The sequence below is a fragment of the Mustelus asterias genome, unplaced genomic scaffold (assembly GCF_964213995.1).
Source record: "Mustelus asterias unplaced genomic scaffold, sMusAst1.hap1.1 HAP1_SCAFFOLD_87, whole genome shotgun sequence".
Taxonomy (NCBI): domain Eukaryota; kingdom Metazoa; phylum Chordata; class Chondrichthyes; order Carcharhiniformes; family Triakidae; genus Mustelus; species Mustelus asterias.
The window spans coordinates 407,698-432,215 of record NW_027590140.1 but is presented as its reverse complement, the minus strand read 5'-3'; the positions used below and the strand labels follow the sequence as shown (position 1 = coordinate 432,215).

The following is a 24,518-nucleotide window of genomic DNA, read 5'->3' as shown; positions in this document are numbered from 1 at the left end:
ATAACTGATATTTGTTCTCACGCATTGGAGGAGAGCAATAAATCTTCATTTCCTGACCTGCAATCAAAACAGCAGTGAAAGTTTCAAACTCTAACCGCCAGACCAACAGATTACAGCTTGTTTTACAATTTGCTCTGCCCACGATCCATTTGTTATTTTAATTTCCACGCCGGACCACTTGCACCACAAACTTCTCCTGCAAAATGCCACCTACTGTTTCAACACCAGAGAAGTGTTCAGCCAATTACAGGAATAATTCCACGACAGTTATCGCGTCCACCTGCCACGGCGTGAAACTGGTAGAATGTTTTCCCAAATCATTTTCATTGCAGACTGAGGGAACAGTTCTATTATTCATTTATTTGCAAATTTTAATTAGTCTGATGGGTTTCCCCTGAATTTTCTAGTTGTGAAGTCAGGGGTCACTCCTTGAAAAGGGCAGAAGGTAAGGTTGGGCACAGAAAACGAGGGAGGATGTATAATTTGACACAAGGAATGATAGACAAGGCGACATTGAGCTGGTGATGGCGGAACTCGGGTGTTCCAATGGTGCAAAGTCATCGTCTTCACGGCCATGGTCTCGATGGCAGGTGACAAATGTGGAAATAAGCAGAGTATTTTTTTAAAATGAGAAACCTGTCTATTGTGTGACGGAAGACAAGGAAGAGAATGGCTAAAATGACGAAGATCCGCTGATTGGGAAAGTCACTGTCAGCTTCCCTGCTGGTCGAGTGGTTTGGATTCGGCACGTTCATCACTATGGACTGGATTCAATCCCCAGCCAGAGGGTAACTCGTTTGTATTGCTGTGTGAACTGACACCATGAAAAGGAATTCCGCATTGAATGAAACCAGATCTGGCAGCGTCTGTGGAGAGAGAAACAAAGTTCATCTTCCAGCTGGATCCTTCATCAAAGCTGGAAAAGTCGGAAATGTAACAGATGGAAAACAACTGCTTGGCTATGATTCCAAAATATTGTGAGGGGCTTGAGGGGCAAAATGTTCCATCCAAAATCTCAATTATATTCTAACCCGTTGCCGGTATTATTCCGAGCAATAGTTACGTTTGACTGTTAGCGGAGCCGCATGGTCTTAATTGCTAAATTTAAGCTTCAATATCTGAATTGCTGTGGATTCAAATCCCACCACTGCCAAAAAGTGCAGCTCGTTTGTCTTTTCAGCGAATGGCATTTTGTAAGGAAGGAAAAAGGAGGGATGAAAGGTGCAGCGTGACCTTCTAGAACAGAATGTTCCCTTTTGTTGCTGTAACTATTCAATGGTTTGATCTGAGTAACACGAACACATTGATACCGGTTGCAGTGGAGGCCAAGCGGCTCAGGCGGTGGATTTGAAATTATTGTTTTCTCACGGAGATTTGAACCTCACCCAATGCGCTGCCCGGCATTCATTCCTTTCGATGACTGCAGAATTAATTATTCTTTCAATGGAATCAAAATCTTTCAAATATTCCCATCTGTTTTTCCTGCTTCACTTCGCATTCCTTCATTTCTGTTCATCAGCTAGAATTCACCAAAGCCCCAGCCAGAAATGGAAGAAAACTGAACCCAGTTGGTGACATCCTTGATCTATGGGTGTTTGTGTCTTGTCCGCCCTCTGTCACTCTCGGTGTCTGTGTGTGTTCCTCTGTGTATCAATGTGATTCAGTTCCCAGAGGGGGTGAACACATTTTTTACCATCACAAACTGCGTTCACTTATTCATATACTTCAAGGCAAATGGTACAGAGAATAACAACAAGTTTGAAAGTTGCGAGAAAGATTGACTGATGCAGGCTTTTTTTGACTGGCTATTGCTATTTGACTCAGTGGCCGTGTGTTACACAGCAGTGGATGGTTGAAATTTTCACTGATCAACATTTAAACAGACAGTGGATTCACTCGGTGTGATGTTGCGTTCCAGTTATATATCTTCAACTATAGCATCAATTTCTATCAGTTACTGTGAATCCCATATTTCTAATAGGTTGGAAATATACAGCAGCATGATCCAATGTATCTCGTTTTATTTGAAATGAATATTCATCGATCGATTTGTATGACAATTTAGTGAATATCAGCAAGACTGGCAAAGTTTGGACAGTATTTCCCTGATGCAGAAGGACACAAAGTATATCAATATTGGGAACATAAGTAGAACCAGTAATAGAGGGAGTCTATTTGGCGCAGGATGCTCTCAAACCTCCTCCCTTTCAGTTGGCAGCAACTTTCCTGAACATTTTTCCAACAGAAATCCTGCGGCAGTTTAAATTCAGCGTTTCACTGCCTGGATCCAATTCAATTCCCATTCTCGATGCTGTGCTAATTGCTCTAACTCGCAATCAGTTACTGGTTTGCAAACAGTCATATTGCACTCGGAAACTTAATTCTATACCTTGCTCCACATTTGTTGCAAGCCCTGTTGAGATCTTTCAGCACTTTCTGCTTTTATTATGAAATGAATAACAGGAGAAGAAGCAGACCACTCAGTCCATCGGGACTGTTCCGCAATTCAATACCATCTTGATTGATCTTGGGCTACAACTCAGTTTTTCCACCATCTCCCCTTATCGCTGAATTCCCCAAGAGACCAGAAACCTGTTCATCCCAACCTTAAATGGGCTCGATGATGGGGCGTACAGAACTGTCAGGTACAGAGAATGCCAAAGATTCTCAGCCCTTTGAGGAAAGTAATTTCTCCTTATCTTAGCCCAAAATGATCAGCACCTTATCTATGCCACAGTGGGTAAGATTCTCCGACCAGCAGAAAAAAAAACAATCTCTCAGCCTCCATCCTATCAAACCTATTCAGAGCTGTGTCGGTGTAATGAGATCGCCTCTCATTCTTCTAAACTCCAGAGAATTTCATCACAGGACAACTCCCTCACCCCAGGAAGCAATCTGGTGAATCTTCTCTTTACCGTTTCCAACGCAAGCACATCCCTTTTTAAACTTGACTATCACATCTGCACAGAATATTCAACATGTGGTCTCAACTAACCCTGTGGAACAGCAGAAACACCTCGTTATTCTTGGACTCCAGTCTGCCGGCAATAAAGACCAAAATGTAATGTCCTTTCCAATTATCTGCTGCACCTACATGCTCACGTCATGCATTCCTTGGACAAACGAATCTATTCCATTCTTAATATCAACATTAATATTTTTCAGCTCGTCAAATATATTCTACTCTTTCTGTTTTTTTTACGAAGAAAATCTTTGCGCTTTTCAAGTTGGCACCTGATCTGTCCCTTCACTCATAAAAGCTTCCTGTTTTGTCTCGCAGTCTGTTGGACTCGACCCTACAGCTTCTTTCAACTAAGCTTGGTCGACATGAGAACTGAAAACACGATCCCTGGTTTATAAGGCCAGTGCTCTAACCACTGAGCTACGGAGCCAAGCGCTGCAAGTCGCTCACATTACGTGCAGCATTATCAGTGGATTGAGGAACAGCATAGTGTTTGAGGTCGGAGATTTTTGATCTGGTGGAGAGTTTGATTTGGTGGAGAGCAGGAAATTAAAAGACGCAACTTGAAAATGACATGATTTGACATGTGTGCTGTGTGTGTATCTGACATGTATGTTGTGCTTGTTATGTGATTCTTCTTCAGAGTTGTTCGTTGTTGTTACATGGAATCATAGAGTCATAGAGTCATAGAGGTGAACAACATGGAAACAGGCCCTTCGGCACAACTTGTCCATGCCGCCTTTTTTTTCAAAACCCCGAACCTAATCCCAATTGCTCGCATTTGGCCCATATCCCTCTATACCCATCGTACCCATGTGACTATCTAAATGCCTTTTAAAAGACAAAATTGTATCCGCCTCTCCTACTACCTCTGGCAGCTTGTTCCAGACACTCACCACCCTCTGTGTGAAAAATTGCCCCTCTGGACGCTATTGTATCTCTCCCCTTTCACCTTAAACCCATGCCCTCTAGTTTTAGACTCCCCTACCTTTGGGAAAATATATTGACTATCTAGTTGATCTGTGCCCCTCATTATTTTATAGACCTCTATAAGATCACCCCTCAGCCTCCGACGCTCCAGAGGAAAAATGTCCAAGTCTATCCAGCCTCTCCTTATAACTCAATCCATCAAGTCCCGGTGGCATCCTAGACTTGCATCTCTGACGTTTCCAACTCCGATGCAAGTTCATTCAGCTGGAAGATTTAGACATTGCTCCCTTCACAGACGCTCTGAGGCGTGTTTTCATTAAATGAAGAATTGAACAAAAAGTTATTCACTCCGTGACTGGGGATTGAAACGACGTCACGGCGCCGATTCTGGTCACTAGACCCTCAGAGACGCTGATGTGAGAGATTTTCAGTGAGTTGATCATCTCTGTACCCATTGCTTCATTTCCAATAACTTTCAATAAAAATAAGGAACGACGGGAAGCGGACATGACAGGATTTGAGCCTCAGTTTAAAAATCCCAATCTACCCCTGGGCCGGGACTGCAGTCTCAATGTTTGCAATCCTGTGGTTATATCGGCAGATAGCCATTCAGCCTGTGTTCCCGTTTGTATTCTCTGTCGGAGCAACTCAATTCCTTCCAGTTTTGACAAAGGGTGATCTGGACTCGAAACATCAGCTCTCTTCTCTCATAATAGATGCTGCCAGACTTGATGAGATTTTCCAGCATTTTCCCTTTTTGTTTCCGATTCCAGCATCTACAATAATTTGCTCCACTCCTTCCACATGCGCTTCTTTACCTCAACAACTGTTTACATTGGTCAGTGTCTCCGCTTTCTTCCTGACAAAAACGACACGGCAGAAACTCCTGCATTCAATCTGAACTGCTGGATTTCAGCTGCACAGACCAAAACTCAAGCCCACTCTCGCAATGGCGGGATTTGAACCCACAGCTGAGACAGAGATGGGACCTAACTGCTGGTTTAAACTGCTCCGTCACGCTACCCCATGACCATCCTGCTCTTTACTGAAAACGTTAATGAAATTTAGTAGCAGCAAAGGAGCTGAGAAAGGCCATCAGTCGGTTTGAGCCTGCTCCTTCACTGAATCAATTCATCCTGAACTCTGTAACAAACAGAAATCACATCCAGTCAGAAACAGAATCAGCTGCAGTGAAGGACCAGCACCATTTAAACTGTCCTTAACCTTGTCTGGTTCCCAATATACTGCCAGATATGACATGAAAACGTCCTGTTGGATTTGCTCAGTCTTCACCTCAGGACACGAGGAGAGATTGTGTTTTATATGTTCCACCAGGCAATAACTGACATTTGTTTTTATGGTTTGGATGATTCACCACAAGTAAGTCTCTATCGCAAAATGGCACCTTCTGTTTCCACCACAGTGATATATTCAGTCCATTATAACAGACAACAGACATTCCACACACAGTTATTACTTTCGCTTCCGACGGTTCAAAACTGGGCAGAAACGTTTTCAAACATTGTTGTTGCAGAGTGAGGGAAAGGTTTAATAATTCAGTGTGAACGCTAAAATCTGACCGATTTACCTTCCAGATGTTACCTTACATCACCATCTCTGTCGTCAGCGCTTTGCAGCCTATCACTGTCTTTCTGCTCCTATATTTGTTCTTGACTTGTTGCACATGTGACATTTCCAGCTGTGATGGAGACTTGCAAACCTCACTCGGCTGATTTTAGTAGATCTGCTTTTGATCAGATAGCAAATCAGGTTATTTTTAATAGTTTGCCGAGAACAATAAATAATTGTTTCCTGAGCGGGAATTGAAACCAAACAACACTGGGGTGGGACTGAACACAACTCCCTGGACAACCAGGGTCACGGGTGAAATGTGTTTTTCAAATTGACTTACCGTACATCACTTAATATGTCCAGTTTGGATGGAACATGGACTGCTTCAGCTAATGACAACACCGATTGAGTTCGCTGGGACATGAAATCGACACTGAGGTAAAATAGTCCCACAACATGCTGGAATTTTTAGAACTAGAAATTAGAACAGTACAGCACAGAACAGGTCCTTCGGTCCACGATGTTGTGCCGAGCTTTATCTGAAACCAAGATCAAGCTATCCCACTCCCTATCATCCTGGTGTGCTCATTGTGCCTATCCAATAACCGCTTAAATGTTCCTAAAGTGTCTGACTCCACTATCACTGCAGGCAGTCCATTCCACACCCCAACCACTCTCTGCGTAAAGAACCTACCTCTGATATCCTTCCTATATCTCCCACCACGAACCCTATAGTTATGCCCCCTTGTAATAGCTCCACCCACCCGAGGAAATAGTCTTTGAACGTTCACTCTATCTATCCCCTTCATCATTATATAAACCTCTATTAGGTCTCCCCTCAGCCTCCTCCGCTCCAGAGAGAACAGCCCTAGCTCCCTCAACCTTTCCTCATAAGACCTACCCTCCAAACCAGGCAGCATCCTGGTAAATCTCCTCTGCACTCTTTCCAGCGCTTCCACATCCTTCTTATAGTGAGGTGACCAGAACTGCACACAATATTCCAAGTGTGGTCTCACCAAGGTCCTGTACAGTTGCAGCATGACCCCACGGCTCTTAAACTCCAACCTCCTGTTAATAAAAGCTAACACACTATAGGCCTTCTTCACAGTTCTATCCACTTGAGTGGCAACCTTTAGAGATCTGTGGATATGGACCCCAAGATCTCTCTGTTCCTCCACAGTCTTCAGAACCCTACCTTTGAACCTGTAATCCACATTTAAATTTGTCCGACCAAAATGAATCACCTCACATTTATCAGGGTTAAACTCCATTTGCCATTTTTCAGCCCACTTTACATCCTATCTATGTCTCTTGCAGCCTACAACACCTTGGCGGGTAAACGTGTAGGGATATAGGAGTGGGGCCTGGGTGGGATTGTGGTCGGTGCAGACTCGATGAGCCGAATGGCCTCTTTCTGCACTCTAGGGTTTCTACGATTTCTATGATTTCATCCACTACTCCACCATTCTTGGTGTCATCAGCAAATTTACTGATCCACCCTTCAGCCCCCTCCTCTAAGTCATTAATAAAAATCACAAAGAGTAGAGGACCAAGCACTGATCCCTGTGGCACTCCGCTGGCAACCTGCCTCCAATCCGAAACATTTCCATCCACCACCACCCTCTGTCTTCGATCAGACAGCCAGTTACCTATCCAATCGGCCAACTTTCCCTCTATCCCACACCTCCTCACTTTCATCATAAGCAGACCATGGGGGACCTTATCAAACGCCTTACTAAAATCCATGTATATGACATCAACTGCCCTACCTTCATCAACACACTTAGTTACCTCCTCAAAGAATTCAATCAAATTTGTGAGGCACGACTTGCCCTTCACGAATCTGTGAAGGGCAAGTCGTGCCTCACAAGTGATCGGGGTATATGAAATTCTAAAAAGAATTGATAGATTGAACGTCGACGAAATGTTTCTTCTCATGGGGCAGTCGAGAAGAACAGCTCAAATGTATAGGTTGAGAGGCCGTAGATTTAAAACTAAGATGAGGAGGAACTACTTCTCGCAGAGGGTCGTGAATTTTTGGAATGCATTTCCCCATAGCGCGATGGAGTCTGAATCATTAAATGGCTTCAAGAAAGAGACAGATATATTCCTGATAATAAAAGGGATGAGGGGATATTGGAACAGAGAGGGAGGTGGATTTTAGAACAGGGAGAGATCAGTCATGAACTGATTGCATGACGGTTAAGGCTCGAAGCGCTGTATTAGCCCACTTCTGCTCCTAATTCTATTTCCTAAGTGTAACTTTCAATTTTCAAAACCCACCAACTCATTACTGTGGCTCCAATTACATCCATAGGTTCCCCTTCATCCACAACACAACTGCGTCCTGTAAAGGACTTAGGAATGGCCCCATTCTGTGGTGTCATTACTTTAAAATTCTTTGTTTCCCCCATTTAATATCTCCTGATTTACACCCGGCCAGAGGCCTCCCCTCTTGTTATGCTGCTGGATAACACTTCTTTAAAACTTCCTACATTTCTAACCATTCCCCGTGGTAATCAAAGATTATGGAGCTAAAATATGAGATTTGTTTTCCAGCATTTTCACCTTTCACTGCAGAAGTCTGAGTAGCTTTGAATGGCAATGGAAATATTTTCATTGAACAACTTCGCCAGCAGCGGCTCGTTGGACGAGGGGTATGATTCGGGCTGAAGGTGTTAACATCACCAACTTGCGAGAGGTCCTGGGTTCACAGGCCAAGCAAGAGGTCTCATTCAGCTGTCATTTCGTATTGGAAAAGTCAAAGGTTTTGTAAATGTATTTGCAGTGCAAACGGTGGGATTGGTTTACGTGGGATTTGGTTTGAGAACCTGAGCACACAGAGCAGGCAATCTATCAACACAACACACACAAGAAAATCAAGACATTAAAAGGTGAATATGCTTGTGGCCATTCACTTGATCTCTGGTCACCAGTTTAGAGGACCCCATGTTTGTTGGTTCAGGCAGCTGGCTGTGTGTATATTGTTATTCATTCATGGGTTGTGGATGTGTACCTCACTCGCTATTTCTGTTTTTCATTGTCTCTATATATCTCCCTCAGAATCTGTCAGTGTCTCTGACTGTGTTTTTATTACGTTGACCGATTTTGATCCTTGCAGTCTTCATTCATTCTCAGACCGTGTTTTCCAGATTCTGAAGGGGGAGGGGAAACAGTCACAAGTCGTGGTGCACATTGGTACCAATGACATAGGTAAGAGAAGGGACGGGGATTTAAAGCAGGAATTTCTGGAGCTGGGCTGGAAGCTGAGAGCCAAGACGAAACATGTGGTCATCTCTGGTACGTTGCCGGTACCACGTGATAGCGAGTTGAGGAACAGGGAGAGAGTGCAGTTAAATATGTGGTTGCAGGGATGGTGTAGGAGGGAGGGTTTCAGATACGTGGATAATTGGAACACGTTCTGGGGAAGGTGGGACCTGTACAAACAGGACGGGGTGCACCTGAACCAGAGGGGCACCAATATCCTCGGAGGGAAATTTGTTACGGCTCTTCAGGGGGGTTTAAACTAAATTGTCAGGGGAGTGGGAAAGGGAGTTGTAGTCCAGAAGTCAGTGAGGGTGGTGAGGTATTGGGGAAGGTATCAGGGTCAAGGGTGGGTACTGGTAGACAGGAAGGTGGGTTGAAGTGTGTCTACTTCAATGCAAGGAGCATCCGGAACAAGGTAGATGAACTTGGGGCGTGGATTGGTACTTGGGACTACGATGTTGTGGCCATTACGGAGACGTGGGTAGAACAAGGACAGGAATGGTTGTTGGACGTTCCGGGGTATAGATGTTTCACTAAGTGTAGGGAAGCTGGTAAAAGAGGTGGAGGAGTGGCATTGTTAATCAAGGATAGTTTAACGGCTGCGGAAAGGCACTTCGTGGGGGATCTGCACACTGAGGTAATATGGGCTGAAGTTAGAAATAGGAAAGGAGCGGTCACGTTGCTAGGAGTTTACTATAGGCCCCCAAATAGTAATAGAGATGTGGAGGAAGAAATTGCTAAGCAGATTATGGATATGTGTGGGGGTCACAGGGTAGTTGTCATGGGGGACTTTAACTTTCCAAATATTGATTGGAACCTTTGTAGGTCAAATAGTTTGGATGGGGCAGTTTTTGTGCAGTGTGTGCGGGAGGGTTTCCTGACACAATATGTGGATGGGCCGACTAGAGGTGAGGCCACATTGGATTTGGTACTGGGAAATGAACCGGGCCAAGTGTTAGATTTGGTTGTGGGAGAGCAATTTGGAGATAGTGACCACAATTCGGTGTCTTTTGTTATTGCAATGGAGAGGGATAGGGCCGTACGGCAGGGCAAGGTTTACAATTGGGGGAGGGGCAATTATGATGCGATTAGGCAAGAATTAGGGGGCATAAGTTGGGACCAGAAACTGTCAGAGAAAGGAACTAATGAAAAGTGGAATTTTTTCAAGGAACAAATACTGGATGTCCTTGATAGGTATGTTCCTGTCAGGCAGGGAGGAAATGGCCGAGTGAGGGAACCATGGTTCACAAAAGAGGTGGAATGTCTTGTGAAAAGGAAGAGGGAAGCTTATGTAGGGATGAGGAAACAAGGTTCAGATGGCTTGATTGAGGGTTACAAGTTAGCAAGGAATGAGCTGAAAAAGGGGCTTAAGAGAGCTAGGAGGGGACATGAGAAGTCCTTGGCGGGTCGGATCAAGGAAAACCCCAAGGCTTTTTACTCTTATGTGAGGAATAAAAGAATGACCAGGGTGAGGTTAGGGCCGGTCAAGGACAGTAGTGGGAACTTGTGTATGGAGTCAGTAGAGATAGGCGAGGTGATGAATGAATACTTTTCTTCAGTGTTCACCAAGGAGAGGGGCCATGTTTTTGAGGAAGAGAAGGTGTTACAGGCTAATAGGCTGGAGGAAATAGATGTTCGGAGGGAGGATGTCTTGGCAGTTTTGAATAAACTGAAGGTCGATAAGTCCCCTGGGCCTGATGAAATGTATCCTAGGATTCTTTGGGAGGCAAGGGATGAGATTGCAGAGCCTTTGGCGTTGATCTTTGGGTCCTCGCTGTCCACGGGGATGGTGCCAGAGGACTGGAGAATGGCGAATGTTGTTCCTCTGTTTAAGAAAGGGACTAGAAATGACCCTGGTAATTATAGACCGGTTAGTCTTACTTCGGTGGTTGGTAAATTGATGGAAAGGGTCCTTAGGGATGGGATTTACGACCATTTAGAAAGATGCGGATTAATCCGAGATAGTCAGCACGGATTCGTGAAGGGCAAGTCGTGCCTCACAAATTTGATAGAATTTTTTGAGGAGGTAACTAAGTGTGTTGATGAAGGTAGGGCAGTTGATGTCATATACATGGATTTTAGTAAGGCGTTTGATAAGGTCCCCCATGGTCGGCTTATGATGAAAGTGAGGAGGTGTGGGATAGAGGGAAAGTTGGCCGATTGGATAGGTAACTGGCTGTCTGACCGAAGACAGAGCGTGGTGGTCGATGGAAAATTTTCGGATTGGAGGCAGGTTGCTAGCGGTGTGCCGCAGGGATCAGTGCTTGGTCCTCTGCTCTTTGTGATTTTTATTAATGACTTAGAGGAGGGGGCTGAAGGGTGGATCAGTAAATTTGCTGATGACACCAAGATTGGTGGAGTAGTGGATGAGGTGGAGGGCTGTTGTAGGCTGCAAAGAGACATAGATAGGATGCAAAGCTGGGCTGAAAAATGGCAAATGGAGTTTAACCCTGATAAATGTGAGGTGATTCATTTTGGTAGGACAAATTTAAATGTGGATTACAAGGTCAAAGGTAGGGTTCTGAAGACTGTGGAGGAACAGAGAGATCTTGGGGTCCATATCCACAGATCTCTAAAGGTTGCCAGTCAAGTGGATAGAGCTGTGAAGAAGGCCTATAGTGTGTTAGCTTTTATTAACAGGGGGTTGGAGTTTAAGAGCCGTGGGGTTATGCTGCAACTGTACAGGACCTTGGTGAGACCACATTTGGAATATTGTGTGCAGTTCTGGTCACCTCACTATAGGAAGGATGTGGAAGCGCTGGAAGGAGTGCAGAGGAGATTTACCAGGATGCTGCCTGGTTTGGAGGGTAGGTCATATGAGGAAAGGTTGAGGGAGCTAGGGCTGTTCTCTCTGGAGCGGAGGAGGCTGAGGGGAGACTTAATAGAGGTGTATAAAATGATGAAGGGGATAGATAGAGTGAACGTTCAAAGACTATTTCCTCGGGTGGATGGAGCTATTACAAGGGGGCATAACTATAGGGTTCGTGGTGGGAGATACAGGACGGATATCAGAGGTAGGTTCTTTACGCAGAGAGTGGTTGGGGTGTGGAATGGACTGCCTGCAGTGATAGTGGAGTCAGACACTTTAGAAACATTTAAGCGGTTATTGGATAGGCACATGGAGCACACCAGGATGATAGGGAGTGGGATAGCTTGATCTTGGTTTCAGATAAAGCTCGGCACAACATCGTGGGCCGAAGGGCCTGTTCTGTGCTGTACTGTTCTATGTTCTATGTCTCTGTGCATCCGAGGTTCACTGAATTGATTTCTGCGTTTCTCCTGGGAGGAGAGATTCAGCGGGATGAGTCTGTTCGCTCTGGAGTTTAGAATAATCAGAGGTGATCTTATTGAAAAGTCTGAAACTCGAAAACAGTTTGACAGTGTCCATGCTGAGAGGCTGTTCCCCCCACCCCAGGCTAGTTTATTATGAACAAAAAAAGGTGAATTGTGTAAGAGGAGTTCGGAATGTTTGGGAGAGGTGAAGCGAAGATTTGGAATATGTGAATGATGTAATTGATGATTGAGAGGAAGGGATAGGAACCTTGGGGATTCTGTAGGTCGATTCAAAGAACAAAGAACAAAGAACAGTACAGCACAGGAAACAGGCCCTTCGGCCCTCCAAGCCTGTGCCGCTCCTTGGTCCAACTAGACCAATCGTTTGTATCCCTCCATTCCCAGGCTGCTCATGTGACTATCCAGGTAAGTCTTAAATTCATTGTAAACTTTGAAATCAGGGCAAGTATCGACACCAGTTGGAAAAACAACATTTGTCTCCATACATTTTAGGTTATGGAAACCAACCTGATCCATGTGCCTGGCGAGCTCAGTCGGTAGAGCATAAGACTCTTAATCGCAGGACCGTGGGTTCGAGCCCCACGTTAGGCGTCATCGTTTTAAACTTTGCCCCATTCTTGGGTGAATTCCCGATCTTCGTTCCTCCAGAAGCATCACCACTCAAACTGAGTCTTTCTCCTTTCTGCGTTGTTTATCTCAGAGTTGTGGGTTTGTGACTGAAAACTGCCTGCAGTTCACTGGAAGGCGGGAGTTTAGCGCTGAACTCAGCGAGAGGTTTTGTTCTCATTTATTGTGAGATTCAAACGCAGATCGGCGCGATTGTGTCAGTGGGAACAATAATCATCTCCATTGTAATTCAATCACTCCAGCCTTCCATCCTATCAAAAGACCGTTTGTCCTTTCCTCCTCTCCCTCTCTATTTTCCTTGATTCTGTCCTTGTTTGAAAACCATTAAATGACAAATTTCTTCCAGTTAGGGTCAAAGGTCAGCAACCTGAATCATTCACTCTCTTTCCCTCTCCACAGAAGCTGTTGAAGCCCATGAGTGCTTCTAACATTTTCTGTTTTGAGGTGGGATTTGCAGCAACTACAATACCTTGCTTGGGATCACAGTGGATCACTTTACTCTGACTGAACCTTACCTGTTTGAACAGTTAAAGGGCTGCGGTTTTAAATAATGAGATACCAGAATATGTCACCCTATTTGACATGAAATGAAACAAAATGAGAATTAATCATTTCATAAAATGCTGCTAATGCAATATATATTTCATTGTCAATGCCAGCATTTGTTATCCACCCCTATTTCCCACTGAACTGCGTATTTTGTTGGGCCATTTCAGAGGGCAGTGAAGAGTCAATCACATTGACTTGAGTTTGGAGTCCAATGGAGGCCAGAAAGCGGAAGGATGGCAGATTTCCTTCTGCAAAAGTTCCAGATGAGTTTTCATGACAATCAGAAAACAAGCTTCATTACTGAGACTAGCTTTCACTTCCGTTTCAGATCTAGACTGTGGTGGGATCGGGACCTGTGAGCCTGAGCCACGGGATTCATGCTCCACTGATTTTACCACTACGTCACCATCATCCCCGAAGGGTATAAGTGTAAATCCTTCACATGGAACAAACTGCTTAATTTCACATTGAAAACAAAGATTTAAAGCAGTGTACTGTGGAAATCAGTGTCGTACACTCAGGATACCGGGGAATTGATGAGATATCGATTGCGTTCATTGAAAGACAGAAAAATGTGGTGAATGCTCAGTGTGTGTGATGAAGGAGCTGCGCTCCGAAAGCTAGAGATTCCAAATAAACCTGTTGCACTTTAACCTGGTGTTGTGAGAATTCTTACCGGGCACTGAAGGGCATTTGATTTACAATTCGCAAAAAGATGATTTTTATAAAATTAACAGCTTTCAGCAAATCGCACTGCAATCACATTGCAGACGGTGCAGTGAGTTACTCTCCTGGTCTCATTGCATCAGCCCAGAGGACGATTGCTCAAGAACACGAAAAGCTCAGCGATAAAGAGGTCGACGGCTTCATTCATCAGCGATTACCCTGGAGCACGAGACCTTTCTCCTTAACCACATACGCACGCACGCACACTCCCGCCTGCCCGCCCACCCGCACGCACCCACCCACGCACGCACGCACGCACGCACACACACGCAGGCACGCACACTTGCTCAAAAATGCTCAGGGTACCTCAATTTCCTTGTTGGTCTGGTCGTTGGAATTCGCCGCCTTCAATGCCATGGTCTGGGTTCGATTCCCGGTTAGGGAATGATGATTCATTGCTCTCGTGCAACACATGAATTAAGGAGAGTGGGTATTGCTTCCTGATTCAAAACGGGAGCGATACTTGTGGCAGGTTGAACAGCAGGGAGGAAAAATCTGCCCCAATCCACAATCCTGTCAATTACCCACAACAATTAATATTTACATTAAGCAGTCTCACAACAGCGGATCGATTTGGAATCAAGAGCTTTTGGGGCGCTGATAAAATAAAGCAAATTTATTTTATTATCGGAGCAAATGAACCAGTTGGACTTTAACATGATGCTGTGAGTCTTCTTATTCTGCCCATCCCAGTCCAACGCCCGTATCTCGACATCATATTTACATTGCAATTGCTGGCACCTCCTGTCAAAATGAGTGAGCTACCTTCTGCTGCATTAAATTTCACTGTAGCTCACCACATTCAAAGAGTAATGTTTGTTATAAACCTTATTGCAGTAAATCTATTGAAAAGATTAAGCTTATCACAGCTCCGCTTTCATCACACTGGAAGCGAATGTGAAAATATGAACAATTTCAAAGCTGAACAACGTGCACAAGATTGGAAGGTGATTGCTACCGTGAATAATTGGCACTGTGCATAATCCTGTACTCAGTTTCTGGGAGAATCAGGAAGATGAAATTCTGGTGTTCCAGTGGTTAGGATTCGGCGCTTTCAGAGTCATAGATCGGCTTCGATATGCTAAGATTTAAAGTTTTTCATAATCCGTTCAACAAACCTGAATTGCTTCCTGATCGAAAACAGCTCTGTCAGAGGCAGTGCAGTTCGATCTATAATTCTGTGTCTGAATTGGAAATGTCACATGGGCAACAGTTTAAGAATAAACATAGATAGTGAAAGGCCGTGATAGGCTGCAAAGCGCTGCATTATTGGGGATGGGAGATGGGGATACAAATCTGTATGACAATGGGGTAGATTTTATCGATTAGCTTGACACATATATCTCCTCGACCGAGATCCAAATCTCAGCCAAATCACAAGAAAACATCTCGGTAACTTAAACACGAAGCTCTCCGACTTCACTCAGAAACCAGTAAATCTGAGACAAAGCGGGATGCAGTCTGACCACTCGATCCCCCTCCACACTTAATAAGAATATGCTGGATCCCGTGAACCAGCTTGCGACTGAGTGGGTGTAGCTCAGCGGTAGCGCATTTGACTGTAGATCTCAGAGGTCCTCGGTTCAAATCCGAATGCACTCTTCCTTGTCGAGCTGATACTTTTTTTTCAATTGGAACTGTCTTCCATTGGCTGCACAGCGCTTTGTGACGTCCAGCAACCGGGAAAGGCGCTACATAAATACAAGTCGGTCTTTCATTAATTGTCTTTAATCCCAATCCTTTGGTTACTGACCCTCGTCAGTGGAAACAGTGTGTCCCTATCTGCTCTATCAAACAGCCCTTTCCCATGTGAACTATCTGCTCTAAATCTCAGGACTTTGCAATTATAAAAACAGCATTCTGGTGAAAGTTTAACTCAGTCCTCATTCCACTGATCTTTGCCGACTTGCTGTGTATTTTCCTTATTGAACACATTTCAGGTTGCGACAGACAGATTCCTGAGAAATCTGAGAAAGAAGGGGAGTGTGCAGGAAAATGGAAACCCAAGATCAAACATGGGTTAAAGTTTCGAGTTCAGTTATTGAGTTTAATAATATTTGAAATATATAAATTGTTACAAATAAGATGTTGGAGATAAATGTTCAATAAACTAACGTCGGCTAACAGTAGAGGCAGAAACACACGATAAGTTTTTTTTTAGTGTTGCCCAAGGACTCAGTGACACTCAAAAACCGAGAGACAATGAAAGCAGATGGAGAGGAAAAAAAAGTGAAAGTGATGGTCTCGAACCATCAACCTTTCGGTTAACAGCCGAACGCGCTAACCAATTGCGCCACAGAGACTGACAAAAATGGAGCTTACATGGCATCCTAAATCAGGGTGACAGTGTGTTGGCTGCAAGTTAGACGCCAATTCAATTTTCACCAAACCTGACACAGAAAGACCAAATGATGGCATCGTTTACAAATCTAAACATGTATATTTTATTATTTTACCCCACAGTGTTGTTGTGGTGTAATGGTTCATCCCTTCTAACATGGAAAACAGCCGTTTGATAGAGCAGGGAGGGACAGACTGTTCCCACTGACAGGGCTCAGTAACAGTGGACTAGGATTGAAGATCATGAAATATTTGCATTTATATAGAACTTATCCCGACCAGCGGACGTCACAAAGCATTTTCCAGTCAATGAAGGGCAGTACCTTAATTAACATGTTTTACTTGTTTCCTTAAAGTTCTTGGTTATTTGAATAAAATAGCTTGTTATGGCTGATCCTGGGGTACAACTCAGTTTTTCACCAGCTCCCCATATCCCTGAATTCCCCGAGAGGCCAGAAACCTGTCTATCCCAACCTTAAATGTATTCGATGATGGAGCTTCCATAACTGTCGGGCATAGGGAATTTCAAAGATTCACAACCATTTCAGTGAAGTAATTTCGCCTTATCTTAGGCCGAAATGATCAGCTCATTTCCCTGAGACTGCACTGCCGTGGGTTAGATTTCCCGACAAGCAGAAGAAATCTCTCAGCCTCCACCCTGTCAAACCCAATCAGACTTGTGTCGGTTTAATGAAATCGCCTCTCATTCCTCCAAACTCCAGAGACTTTCAGCCCAATTTACTCAGCCTCTCATCATACGACAACTCCCTCATCCCAGGGATCATCTGCTGAACCTTATCTGCACCGTTTCCAATGCAAATAAACCCTTTATTAAATGTGAATATCATATCTGCACAGAATATTCAACATGTGGTCTCAACAAAACCCTGTACAACTGCAGCAACACCTCGTTATACTTGGACTCCAGTCTGCCGTCAATAAAGACTAAAATGCAAGTTTCCTTCCAATCATTGCCTGCACCTACATGCCAGCTTCATGCATTCCTTGTACAAATGCATCTATTCTATTCTCAATATCGACACTAACCTATTTCAGCTCTTCAAATATGTCCTGCTCTTTCGATTTTTTTCCGAAGAAGGACATATCTTTTCGCTTTCCAAAATCACACCCGATCTGAACCTCGACTTATCTCTTGTTTGACTTTTAGACTCTCTTCCCCTTTCCGACAGCTTCTATCAGCTAAACTTTGCCCGTAGGCTCCAGCGAGAATTGAACTCGCGACCCCTGGTTTACAAGACCAGTGCTCTAACCACTGAGATAAGGAGCCAAATGCTGCAAGGAGCTGCCACTAAGTGCAGCATTATCCGTGGATTGAGGACCAGGATGGGGTTTGAGGACGGAGATTTTTGATGAATGTGGAAATGTCTGAGGTGGAGAGCCGGAAGTTAAAAGACAGAAGTTGAAAGTGACATGATTTGACATGTGTATTGTGTATGTACTTGACATGTATGTTGTGTGTGACATGTGGTTCTTCTTCAGAGTTTATCGTTAATGTTACATCTCTGATTTTTCCAGCTCTGATACAAGTTCATCCAGCTGGAAGATTTAGCTTGTTGTTCCCTTCACGGACGCTGCTTTTATTGAATGAAGAAATGAACAAAAATTTATTCACTCCGAGACTGGGAATCGAAACCGCGTCACGGCGCCGACGCTGATCACTAGACCCTCAGTGACGCTGATGTGACAAATATGGAGTGAGTTGATCATCTCTGCACCCATTGCTTCATTTCCAATAACTTTCAATTAAAAAAAAGTCACAATGAGGAATGACGGGAAGCGCACATGATAGGATTTGAACCTCAGTTAGAAAATCCCAATCCATCCCCTGGGCCGGGACTGCAGTCTCAATGTTTGCAATCCTGCTGTTTATTTCGACAGACAGCCATTCAACCGGTGTTCCCGTTTATATTCTCTATCGGAGCAGTTCCACTCCTCCCAGCTTTGACAAAGGGTCATCTGGTCTCGAAATGTCAGCTTTCTTCACTCCTTACAGATGCTGCCAGACCTGGTGAGATTTTCCAGCATTTTCTCTTTTTGTTTCCGATTCCAGAATCCACGATAATTTGCTCCAGTCCTTCCACACTCGTTCCTTTACCTCAACACCTGTTCACATTGCTCTATCGCCCCTCTTTCTTCATGCCAAAAACGACACGGCACAAACTCTTGCATTCAATCTGAAATGCTGGACTTCAACTGCAGGGACCAAAACTCAAACCCATTCTGGCAGTGGCTGCAGTCGAACACAACAACTCCGTAGAGACTGGACCTTCAGCCACTGGCTTAGATTACTCGGCTACGTTACCATGTAAGCAGCTGTGTCCTTTACTGGTATCGTTATTGAAATTAGCAGCAATGGAGCTGCGACAGTCCATCAGTCGGCTTGAGCCTGCTCCTTTACTGAATCAATTGATCCTGAACTCTGTAACAAGCAGGAATCACATCCAGTCAGAAACAGAATGAGCTGCAGTGAAGGACCAGCATCATTTAAACTGCCCTTAACCTTGTCTGGTTCCCACTATCCTGCCAGAAATGACAAGAAAAAACCTCCTGTTGAATTTGCTCAGTCTTCACTTCAGGACATGAGGCGAGATTGTGTTTTATATGTTCCACAAGGCAATAACTGACATTTGTTTTTACGGTTTGGATGGGAGCAACAAATGTCCATTACCTGACCACCAATCCAAACAGCAGTGAAAGTGTCAAACTCTAACCACCAGACCAGCTGCTTTTCGCCTGTTTTACAACTTGCTTTACACACACTGCATGTATTGCTTTATTTTTCGCGCCAGGCCAGACTACATTCACCACAAGCAAGTCTCTGTTGCAATACGGCACCTTCTGTTTCCATCCCATTGATACATTCAATCAGTGACAACATACAACAGACATTCCACTTACAGTTATTAATTCCACTTTCGACTGTTTGAAACGAGAGAGAATCTTTCCCAAATATTTTCGTTGCAGAGTGAGGGAAAAGTTGAATAATTCAGTGTGAACGCCAAAATCTGACCTTTTTACCATCCAAATGTTATCTTCCATCACCATCTCTATTCTCAGCGCTTTCCAGCCTATCACTATCTTTCTGCTACTGTGTTTGTTCTTGACCTGTTGCACATGTGACATTTGCAGCTGTGATGTAGACTTGCAAAACTCACTCGGCTGATATTGGTAGATCTGCTTTCGATCAGATAGTAAATCAGGTTATTTTTTAATAGTTTGCCGAGAGCTATAAATAATCGTTTCCTGAGCGGGAATTGAAAACAAACAACACTGGGGAGTACTGAATACAACCCACTGGACTCCCAGGGCCACGGGTGAACTGTGTTTTTCAAAATGACTTACCATATATCCCTTAATGTGTCCAGTTTGGATGGAACATAAGTGACTGCTTCAGCTAATGACAACACCGATTGTGCTTGCTACGAAATGAAACCCACATTCAGGTGAAATAGTCCCACAAGATGCTGAAGTGATCGTGGTGTATAAAATTCTAAATAGGATTGAAGAAATCTTTTTTCTTCTGCGCAATCGCGAACACCATGTCAAATGTATACGTTGAGAGGTGGTAGATTTAAAACTGAGATGAGGAGGAACTGCTTCTCACTGAGGGTCGTGAATTTGTGGAATGCATTGCCCCATAACACGGTTGAGTCTGAATCATTAAATGATTTCAAGAAAGAGACAGATATATTCCTGATAATTAAAGGGATGAGGGGATATTGGAACAGGTAGGGAGATGGACTTGAGAACAGGGAGAGATCAGTCATGAACTGATTGCATGACGGTTCAGGCTCGAAGGGGTGAATTTGCCACTTCTGCTCCTAATTCTATGTTCCTAAGTGTAACTTTCAATTTTCAAAACCCCCCAACTCATCACTGTGGCTCCAATGCAATCTACGTACATTACATCGACAGGTTCCCCTTCATCCACAACACAACTGAGTCCTGTAAGGGACTGAGGAATGGCCCCATTCTGTGGTGTAATTACTTTAAAATTCTTTGTTTCCCTCATTTAATCTCTCCTGATTTCCACCCGGCAAGAGGCCTCAAACCCTCTTGTTATGCTGCTGGATAACATTTGTTTAAAACTTCCTCCATTTCTCAAAATTCCCTGTTATTCCCAATGAAAGTTTATGGAGCTAAAATATAAGATTCGTTTTCCTGTGCACACAAGCTGTCTGGCTTTCTGATTTTTTCCAGCATTTTCACCTTTCACTGCAGAAATCTGAGCAGCTTTGGATGCCAATGGAAATATTTTCATTGAACAGCATCCTCAGCAGCGGCTCGTTGGGCGAGAGGTATGACTCGGGCCTGGGACGTAAACATCCACAAACGTGTGAGCGATCGCTGGTTCACATGCTGGGCTCGATCACTCAATCAGCTGTTGTTTCGTATTGGACAAGTCATAGGTTTTTTCAGTGCAAACGTTAGGATTGGTTTACGTGGGATTTGGTTTGAGAACCTGAGCACAGATAGCAGGCAATCTATCAACACAACACTCACACAAGAAAATCAAGACATTAAAAGGTTAATATGCTTGTGGCCATTCACTTGATCTCTGTTCACCAGTTTAGAGGACCCCATGTTTGTTGGTTGAGACAGCTAGCTGTGTGATTATTGTTATTCATTCTTGGATTGTGGTTGTGTACCGCACTCGCTATTTCTGTTTTTCATTGTCTCTATATATCTCCCTCAGACTCACTGACGATGTTTTTATTACGTTGACATCTTTTGCTCCTTGCTCTGTCCATTATTTAGCTGTCTGTGTGTAACCGAGGTTCACTGGATTGATTTATGAGTTTCTCCTGGGAGGAGAGAATCAGTGGGACGAGTCTGCTCGCTCTGGAGTTTAGAATAATCATAGGTGATCTTGTTGAAAAGTCGGAAACTGGGAAACAGTTGAACAGTGTAAATGTTGAGTTCCCTCCACCCCTGGCTAAATTATTAAGAACAAAGAAAAATAAGGTGAATGACGTAAGAGGAGTTTGGAATATTTGGGAGAGGTGAAGCTAAGAATTGGAAGATGTGAATAATGTAAGTAATGATTGAGATGAATGGATAGGAATTGGGGATTCTGTCGGTGGATTCATTGTAAACTTTGAAATCAGAACAAGCTGAGACACCAGGTGGAAAAACCGTATTTGTCTCCATGCATTTTAGGTTATGGAAAGCATTCGAGTACGTGTGCCCGGCTAGCTCAGTCGGTAGAGCATGAGACTCTTAATCTCAGGGTCGTGGGTTCGAGCCCCACGTTGGGCGACATTGATTTCTAAACTTTGCCTCATTCCTGAGTGAATTCCAGATCTCCGTTCCTCCAGAAGTGTCACCGCTCAAACTGAGTCTTTCTCCTTTCTGCGTTGTTCATCTCAGAGTTGTGGGTTTGTGACTGAAAACTGCCTCCAGTTCACTGGAAGGCGGGAGTTTAGCGCTGAACTCAGCGAGAGGTTTTGTTCTCATTTATTATGAGATTTAAACCCAGATCTGCGAGATTGTGTCAGTGGGAACAATAATCATCTCCATTGTAGTTCAATCACTCCAGCCTTCCATCCGATCAAAAGACCGTTTGTTCTTTCCTCCTCTCCCTCTCTATTTTCCTTGACTCTGTAATTGTTTGTAAACCATTCAATCACTACTTTTTTCCAGTTAGGGTCAAAGGTCAGCAACCTGAATCATTCACTCTCTTTCCCGCTCCACAGAAGCTGTTGAAGATGATGAGTGCTTCCAACATTTTCTGTTTTAAGAACATAAGAACATAAGAACATAAGAAATAGGAGCAGGAGTAGGCCATCTAGCCCCTCGAGCCTGCCCCGCCATTCAATAAGATCATGGCTGATCTGACGTGGATCAGTACCACTTACCCGCCTGATACCCATAACCCTTAATTTCCTTACCGATCAGGAATCCATCCATCCGCGCTTTAAACATATTCAGCGAGGTAGCCTCCACCACCTCAGTGGGCAGAGAATTCCAGAGATTCACCACCCTCTGGGAGAAGAAGTTCCTCCTCAACTCTGTCTTAAACCGACCCCCCTTTATTTTGAGGCTGTGTCCTCTAGTTTTAACTTCCTTACTAAGTGGAAAGAATCTCTCCGCCTCCACCCTATCCAGCCCCCGCATTATCTTATAAGTCTCCATAAGATCCCCCCTCATCCTTCTAAACTCCAACGAGTACAAACCCAATCTCCTCAGCCTCTCCTCATAATCCAAACCCCTCATCTCCGGTATCAACCTGGTGAACCTTCTCTGCACTCCCTCCAATGCCAATATATCCTTCCTCATATAAGGGGACCAATACTGCACACAGTATTCCAGCTGCGGCCTCACCAATGCCCTGTACAGGTGCATCAAGACATCCCTGCTTTTATATTCTATCCCCCTCGCGATATAGGCCAACATCCCATTTGCCTTCTTGATCACCTGTTGTACCTGCAGACTGGGCTTTTGCGTCTCATGCACAAAGACCCCCAGGTCCCTTTGCACGGTAGCATGTTTTAATTTGTTTCCATTGAGATAGTAATCCCATTTGTTATTATTTCCTCCAAAGTGTATAACCTCGCATTTATCAACGTTATACTCCATTTGCCATATCCTCGCCCACTCACTCAGCCTGTCCAAATCTCTCTGCAGATCTTCTCCGTCCTCCACACGATTCACTTTTCCACTTATCTTTGTGTCGTCTGCAAACTTCGTTACCCTACACTCCGTCCCCTCCTCCAGATCATCTATATAAATGGTAAACAGTTGCGGCCCGAGTACCGATCCCTGCGGCACGCCACTAGTTACCTTCCTCCAACCGGAAAAACACCCATTTATTCCGACTCTTTGCTTCCTGTCGGATAGCCAGTCCCCAATCCACTTTAACACACTACCCCCAACTCCGTGTGCTCTAATCTTCTTCAGCAGCCTTTTATGGGGCACTTTATCAAACGCCTTTTGGAAATCCAAAAACACCGCATCCACCGGTTCTCCTCCATCAACCGCCCTAGTCACATCTTCATAAAAATCCAACATGTTCGTCAAGCACGACTTTCCCCTCATGTATCCATGCTGCGTCTGATTGATCGAACCATTTCTATCCAGAAATGGGATTTTTGAGGTGGGATTCGCAGCAACTAAAAAACCTAGTTTTGGATCACAGTGGATTACTTTTCTCTGACTGAATCTTCCCTGTTTGAACAGTTGAAAGGTTGAGGTTTTAAATCTTAAGACACCAGAATATGTCACCCTGTTTGACATGAAATGAAACAAAATGAGAATTAATCATTTCTTAAACTGCTGCTAATGCAATATATATTTCATTGTCAATGCCAGCATTTGTTGTCCACCCCTATTTCCCACTGAACTGCGTATTTTGCTGGGCCATTTCAGAGGGCAGTTAAGAGTCAATCACATTGCCTTTCCTCTGGAGTCCCATGGAGGCCAGAAAGGAGAAGGATGGCAGATTTCCTTCTGCAAGATGTGTTTTCATGACAATCGGAAAACAAAGCTTCATTACTGAGACTAGCTTTCACTTCCGTTTCAGTTCTAGACTGTGGTGGGATCGTGACCTGTGAGACTGGGCCACAGGATTCATACTCCACTGATTTTACCACTACGTCACAATCTTCCCGGAAGAGTGTAAATGTAAATCCTTCACATGGAATCAAACTACTTAATTTCACATTGAAAACAAACATTTAAATCAGTGTACTGTTGAAATCAGTGTCGTACACTCAGGATACCGGGGAACTGACGAGATATCTATTGCTTTCATTCAAAGACAGAAAAATGTGGTGAATCCTCAGCGTGAGTGATGAAGGAGCTGCGCTCCGAAAGCTCGTGATTTCAAACAATCCTGTTGCACTTTAACCTGGTGTTGTGAGAATTCTTACCGGGTACTGAAGGGCATTTCATTTACAATTCGCAAAAAGATTATTTTTATAAAATTAACAGCTTTCAGCAAATCGCACCGCAATCACATTGCGGACGGTGCAGTGAGTTACTCTCCTGGCCTCATTGCATCAGCCCCAGAGGACGATTTCTCAAGAACACAAAACGCTCAGCGATAAAGAGATCGGAGGCTTCACTCAGCAGGGATCACCCGAGAGCACGTGACCTTTCTCCCTAATCACACACGCACACACACGCCCACAATTGCTCAATAATGCTCAGGTCACTTCAATTTCCGTGTTGGTTTCGTCGATAGAATTCGCTTCTTTAACTGCCATGGTTTGGGTTCGATTCACGGTTA

At 44.1% G+C, this 24,518-nt stretch overlaps 3 non-coding genes across 3 annotated transcripts; 2 read left to right on the top strand and 1 right to left on the bottom strand.

Moving 5' to 3' along the window:
* Window positions 1-12,543: 12,543 nt before the first annotated feature.
* On the top strand, window positions 12,544-12,616 carry trnak-cuu (transfer RNA lysine (anticodon CUU)). Its single transcript has one exon. It is a non-coding gene; the product is annotated as a tRNA-Lys (tRNA).
* A 4,866-nt stretch (window positions 12,617-17,482) lies between these two features.
* Window positions 17,483-17,555, bottom strand: trnat-ugu (transfer RNA threonine (anticodon UGU)). The gene has a single exon. It is a non-coding gene; the product is annotated as a tRNA-Thr (tRNA).
* A 3,919-nt stretch (window positions 17,556-21,474) lies between these two features.
* On the top strand, window positions 21,475-21,547 carry trnak-cuu (transfer RNA lysine (anticodon CUU)). The gene has a single exon. It is a non-coding gene; the product is annotated as a tRNA-Lys (tRNA).
* The last annotated feature ends 2,971 nt before the right edge of the window (window positions 21,548-24,518 follow it).